Source organism: Lycium barbarum, chromosome 2 (assembly GCF_019175385.1).
Source record: "Lycium barbarum isolate Lr01 chromosome 2, ASM1917538v2, whole genome shotgun sequence".
Lineage (NCBI taxonomy): Eukaryota > Viridiplantae > Streptophyta > Magnoliopsida > Solanales > Solanaceae > Lycium > Lycium barbarum.
In genome coordinates this window covers 97,223,273-97,230,503 of record NC_083338.1, presented here as the reverse complement: position 1 = coordinate 97,230,503, position 7,231 = coordinate 97,223,273, and the positions used below count along the sequence as shown (strand labels likewise).

The window sequence follows — 7,231 nt, the reverse complement described above, 5'->3', positions numbered from 1 at the left end:
AGAAATCCTTTATAGGAGGACTCCAGATTTAGGATTGTTAAGGTGTGTTGATGCCAAAGAAGCGGTCAAGTTGATTGAAGAAGTGCATGGCGGTACATGTGGGCCTCATATGAATGGTTTTACTCTGGCTAAGAAAATTCTACGAGCTGGTTATTTCTGGATGACTATGGAATCAGACTGCATTCGTTTTGTGCAAAATTGTCACCAATGTCAGATTCATTGCGATTTGATTCGAGTCCCACCAAATGAGTTAAATGTGACAAGTTCTCCTTGGCCATTTGCAGCTTGGGTCATGGATGTCATTGGTCCTATTGAGCCGGCCGCGTCAAATGGACATAGGTTCATTTTTGTAGCTATCGACTACTTCACAAATGGGTAGAAACATCTTCGTACAAGTCAGTGACGAAGAAGGTAGTGGTAGACTTTGTTCGCAATAACAACATTTGTCGATTCGGAATCCCTGAGTCAATTATAATAGATAATGGAGCTAATCTTAACAGTGGTTTGATGCGTGAGATATGCGAAACATTTAAGATTACTCACCGCAACTCCACCCCTTATCGAACTCAGATGAATGGAGCAGTTGAAGCAGCCAACAAAAACATCAAGAGAATATTACGGAAGAGGATTGATAATTACAGACATTGGCACGAAAAATTGCCATTGGCCCTTCTCGGTTATCGCACAACTGTTAGGACTTCAACTGGGGCAACGCCTTATCTCTTGGTCTATGGGACAGAGGCTGTGTTACCTGCAGAGGTAGAGATACCATCTTTGAGAATTATCCAAGAAGCTGAGTTGAGTGATGCCAAGTGGATACAAAATCGATATGAACAATTAATGCTCATTGATGAAAAGAGGATGAATGCAGTTTGTCATGGACAACTTTATCAGAATAGAATGGCCAAAGCTTTCAACAAGAAGGTAAGACCGAGACAATTCAAACCGGGGCAATTGGTGTTGAAGCGCATATTCCCACACCAAGATGAAGCTAAGGGAAAATTTGCACCTAACTGGCAAGGGCCTTACATGGTTCACCGAGTACTGACTGGAGGAGCGCTAATTCTAGCAGAAATGGATGGCGAAGTGTGGCCAAAAGCTATCAATGCAGATGCTGTCAAGAGATACTACCTTTAGGAGCTTTTCGTTTATTTTATATGTAATGTCTTTCTATGTAATGAAAACTACGTTCCCTCGGTGGGATACGTAAGAAACCTATATCGGGTTTGGTCTCTTTAAGATAGAAATTTTAAAAAAAAAATTCCATTTGCTTGTAATATGAACTACGCCTGACCTGATTCCCGTGATGGGATACGTAGGCGGCCTACATAGGCTTCGGTCACATTATTAGAAAATCTCAATTTTATTTTGCCTTGTACGTTTTGAACTACGCTTGACCTGATTCCCTTGGTGGGATACGTAGGCAGCCTATATAAGGCTCGGTCTCGTCATGATTAAAAGTTCAATATCCTCCTATGCCAGAAACTGGGACAATTTTTAGTGGCGGCATTGCAAAACAACATCGAGAGACATGAAAGAGTATATGATCGACAGAGTCATCAGACAAATAAAGGATTTTGGAGAAAGGATGTTCGCTTTGTTTCACAACGAGTCACGGTTCAAAGTTTGGCAGAAATTATTTATCGCTATATACATATTTACCATAAATTTATGCATATTTCTTTTGAAATAATATGATTCTTCCAGACAAAGCTGGAAGCACGAAGCATTAAGAGCTGGATCTTCAAAGTCAACGCGAATCAACCTCCCCCGAAACTTACAAATTTTCTTTGAGTGCAGGTTTTCAAAATTGCGGAAGCTGAAAATATGTAACGTTTATAGCCTTGCAAGGACTACGCGCCGAACGGTTTGAGTTTTCTTATAACACTTAGGAGGAATTACGCCTCTCAATTGCCAATAATCCTCAATTTACGATAAATTAATGCTTAAGTTTTACAAAGATTTTCAAATGTATCGACGCACAAACATTTCCTACTGCTTTCAAATACTCCGCATAAATACTTTCAAATGCACTGCACATGCATTACCGCTTTCAAATGCTCTTCATAAATGCTTTCAAATACACTGCACATATATTGCAATACTGCTTTCAAATGCACTGCACATGCATTGCATAACTGCCTTCAAAAATGCTTTGCATGCCTGGTTTAAGAAACACTGCACACGCACTGTACAAATGCTTTCAGTCGCTTCGCATAAATGCTTTCAAACGCACATGCACCGCACAAATGCTTTAAAATTCACTGCGTAAATGCTTTACACCATGAATCATGTTGGTTTGAAAAATTTCATTTTCATCGATCATTGGGTTTTAAAGAAAAACCTCATTATGACGGCTTAGAAAGCCTCATTTTCATAAATCGTTCATTTTAAATAGCCTCATCTTCATATCTGGTTTAAGGCCTCATTTTCATCAATCATCGCCATAGGCATCATTCTCATGAATCATCGGCCTAAAACCTCATTTGCATTAGCCTTAGCTAAGGCTATTTTACATCGCTTTACTTCCGATATTTGTTTACTAACTATTTTATCTAGTTTAAGTTTCGCAGGAGCTTTAGCGCAACGTGGAACTATTTCTTCGGTAGTGAACTGGGGCAATTTGTTGGGAAGGGTAATCAAACTTCCCGACAAAGGTCAAGGGTCTATCTCGAACGGTCGTCGCTACCCCACATATTCCGCTTACATTCATAACCGATCATCGAGTTCACACATTCCAAAATTCTCAAGTTCGATATATTTCCTCAATCATAATACCCAATGTCATCATAATTCAACGCTGGGGCAATATTTTTAAAAGATTTGCATCAGTCATGATTACTCATTCGCAAGTGTCGTAGCTTCCCAGAACTACACACGGCCTGATTCTCGTGCAACCCGAGATATGTAGGCAACTCAAAGACCGGAGTTCGGCCGCGATTCTCTCAAATTTCCTTTACCCTTATAGTCCCCAAAATTCTTTTAGTCGGGACAAATTAGGCTACTAAGTCAACGTCTTTACCCGAAAATTCTTTCATCATTACCGACCAAAGAGGGACAAGTTGTTGACACCCAATTTTGTCCCGCCTTTCTTCCAAAATATTTATTTGCGCTTCTAATATTTTTTAAGAACAGTTATTTATACTTTACTACAATTATTAGCCTTCATTAATATCGTCGGTTTTCATTATCCTACCATAGTCATTAGCTATTATCATTTATATTACCGTTATTACTATTATTATTATTATTATTATTATTATTATTATTATTATTTTTGTTAGATTGCATCACTTTTAACATCTTACGCATCGCATTTATTTTACAACCCACTACCCTTTAAACCGACCCGACCCGACCCGTTCATCTAAAACCAACTAGGGTTGCCTTCAACGCCCATCAGCTGCACCTCTCTCTCTCCCTCTCCATTTTCAGTTAAACCTCCCCCTTTCTTTAGTCACGGACAGAGATTATCATCCCATTTCCGTGCAAACCTTCACTGGTTCAGAACTTTTTCATTTCTTGGTGAATATAGACACATCAAAATCTTCAAGGACCAGAGAAGATCTGTCCACTTTGAGCAAAGTATAAATCAATCACGTGAAGAAACCTCAAACGTTCGGATTTGCACGAGTTTTGACTCAACTTTGAATTGTTTTTCTTTGATTTCAAATTCCCGCTTATTGGAGCCCTAACCCTAGCATTCTTTTCCTATAAATGCATCTTAAACCTTGAGCCGCAGGGGAGGGAAGACACGAAATTTACCTTGGCTTCATGATCTAAACTGTGGTTTCAAAGTTTGGAGCAATCACTGTGTCTCATATTAAAAAAAAAAAATTTGGAACTTCGCTTGTCGTGTTTTGAGTTTGAAGTTTGAAACTTTTTGTTAATGGAAGCGGGTTCGGGTTCGTCGTGTTTTGAGTGTGGATCCGAGGCCTCAAAGCTCCGATTCACTGCCCCCGCAGCAGGTAACATTCGAGTCCTTTTTTTTTTTTCTGTTGTTTTAACTATGTGCTAGTATGTGTTTCTGTTTAATTCTTTTGGTTCCAGTTAGGTTAGTTTAAGTTTTTGTGTAAGATAGCATTAATTTAGTTCAAGCTGATTTAGCTCGAGTGCTGTGGATTAACAATATCTTGGGATTAATCTTAACTATGCTTTGTTATAGTCGTCAATGTCCGTTAGTTTCATTATAATTAGTTTGAGGAAATTCACAGAATTAATATGTGTTTAAGTTTAACTATGGCTATTGTTTGGTAGAACTGTTAATGTGTATTAGCTCTGGTTCTTTTTTTTTTTAATTTTTGATTAGTTTGGATTAGTGATAAGAGAAATCTGATTTATAAACTATTATAACATTAAGTTATACATGAAGGCTATTTTTTAGCTGTTTACCATTGCTGGTGTCAGTCTTGATTGGTTTGAGTAATGTAGAAGATCAAGTTTGAATTTCAAGATCTATTAGCGAAAATGTAAAATCTTTAAGAATAACTAGTGGAAAGTGATCCTAATGTAGTTTGTAACAGCTCCTTTCACATGGTTCTTAATCTAAGATAAAAATGTGAGTCATTTGTTGTCAAACTATATCAATGTGATTAAGATGTTGTTTTAGGTTTCAACAGTCATTAAGATGTTCCCTTAAATGTGATTGGGTGTCGGGTAGCCTTGATATGCAGTTATTTAGTTCAAGTCTGTTAAGCATGACCCTATGATTGATCTTTGTCACTGTTTTGGATAGCTGTTGTGTTAGAACTTTATTATATTGCTCTGTCATGTGCTTAAACTCCAAATTTCCTTGTTAGGTTTGTGTTTTAATTCAATTGTTGATATAAAGTTTTGCAATCCATCCCTTTCACTTCTTTTTAAGCTTTGGTCCATGATTCAATGCCTTTTCCCCTTTTCCCTTATGTGTTGGCTGCTGATAGTTCATGTTATTTATCTCAAACTTTAGAAACTATCCTTGTAATCAAATGGTTTGTCCTCTTCATGTTGAGCTAGATAAGAGGTAGGTTCATTTACTATTAAATAAAGGTGTTGTGTAAGCTTCATTGCTGCTAGAAGTTATATGTTAACACTGTGGGAGTGCTAGAATGCAAGTCTTTAGTAAACATTTTCTTTCATTTAGTTCTAAACAAAACTTCTTCAGAATTTGTAGAATTAGCTCATGCTTGTGCATATTAGCTAGGCTATAAGTGTGATTAGATCTTTAGCACATTAGTTTACTCCTGTTTGCTATGCACAGATTAATTATTTGCCACTGATGTGCTGTTTTCTATCTAAAACCAAGGAACTTTCGGCTGAGAATTGCCATTAAGTTAAGTCAAAACTAGTTGAATTAAAGATCTTCTGATGGTGGTTATAGTTCTAATACTGGACCCTCTCTTTTAGATATGATCTAATGGGATTAGAACTTCCTTGTTTGGTGTCGTATACTTGATAGTAACTGAGCAGTTGTGTTAGCTTGAACTAGTCTTATGCTTATTTCTTTCTATGAAAACTTAACAATTGAAAATCTATTGTGTTTCCAACTATGGGTATTGATCAAAACCTTGAGGGATTTGTCCTGTCTAAATTTTAGTAACCTCTAAGAGGATCAGTTTTTCTTGACCTCAACTCTATTATTCTTTTCTTCTCTTGAAATGTGTCAGGAGTCTCTTATATGTTTTGCCTAGACTCTGTCCAGTTTTGCTTTTGTAAGACATGATTAAACTAAAGAATTAATCTGAAATAGGATTAGGGGCTGCTCTGTGTGACACCTGCTATTTATATGAAATCTGTGAACTTGCATCATTCGCAAGTGAATAAACTGATAAGTTTTCCCTTTAGCATCTGTGAGATATTGTTGATCATCAATATGTTGCCATTTTGGTGTTCTGTTTCTAATAACTGATTGTTATTTCCTAAATCTTGTTAAGTGCAAATGTTTTCCCCTGGCTGTTATATTGTGGAATTAAAAACATGGATTAGGTTGAATGTTGATGTGCTTAGCCATTGTTTGTATGGGATGCTATGATTAAATCTTTGACATTTGAGATTTAAAGTTCATGTGCTAATATCCCTTTAAGTGTATTAATATGGTTTCATTACCTCACTGTAATGTAGAAAGCATGCATCTTTCAATATTTTGATTAAGCTTACAAATCATTTAAGGTGGAATTTGGATAAAAACTGAACACTTTTCTTTATTAGATGTAATTCATTTCCTGTGGTAATTCTTTCATGAATTCTTATCCAAAAACGTATTGTGAATATATTTTTCATAAGCTGTCTCGCTAATCTTCACTCTTTCTTTTTTACATGTAATGCATCCGGAGCAATAAAGAGTCTCGTATTGAGACTCAATATGGCTGCCGCTAAGCCGAAGACCTGCATTTACACCTTCTTTGCCCATTTCACTCCCACTATACCTCCAAGCAGAAGGATGGGCGACGAAGCCTCCGTCTCTTATTTATTTCTGTTCTAGTTTTGCCTTTATTGGGTTCTGTGATAATCTTGCTTTTAATGTTTCTAGCTTGTTCTTGATTCTCTTAATATAAGTATAGGACCAGTGCTAATATTAACTTAGAAAGGGTAGTTGTTATGTAGGAAAACCAGTAGCTTATTTTTTATTTAGATAGTAACTTTGTTTTTATCACTAGTGTCGTGCAATGAAGCAAACATGATTTGGCTTTTGGACTGATTATAAGTTGGTTTTTCCAGAATTTAAATAGCATCCTTTAGGTTAATAAAAGATGCTTTCGCTTATGGTGAATCTTTTTATATGTTCATTGTCGAACAAGTGTAAACAAAATTTTTATTTTTAACAAAACAGTTTTCCATATTCTGATATAAAGGTGCAGCTTTTGATAATTAAGATCAAACTCGGATTTTATGAAGCTAATCAAATGGAGTATTTTTAGCATCACTGGATCATTTTATTCTAAAGATTACACCTTCCCTACCCTGTTTTGAGGAAAGTTCAGATTTCAAGATCGTTTAACAGTTCACATGATATAGCTCCAACTCAAATCCAAATCTACTAAACTTCTGTAAAATACTTACTTTAAAAATTTAATTCCATGCATAATGTTCTGATCGATTGAGTTCTTTTTCTTTGAAAATAAAAGGACGAAAATAAATATGGCATACAAATGTGATTTTGAAAAAAGCTTTTTTTTTTTTGGTTTACTACTTCCTGAAAGTTTTCAGAGCTTTGTTTAAGTCTAAAAGTTCATCATGTTATTATTTGCAAGGT

The 7,231-nt window shown here is 36.1% G+C and overlaps 1 long non-coding RNA gene across 1 annotated transcript; it reads left to right on the top strand.

Moving 5' to 3' along the window:
- The first annotated feature begins 3,260 nt into the window (after positions 1 to 3,260).
- Positions 3,261 to 6,741, top strand: LOC132626679 (uncharacterized). Its single transcript, XR_009577554.1, has 2 exons — positions 3,261 to 3,968; positions 6,320 to 6,741. It is a non-coding gene; the product is annotated as an uncharacterized LOC132626679 (long non-coding RNA).
- Positions 6,742 to 7,231: the final 490 nt, after the last annotated feature.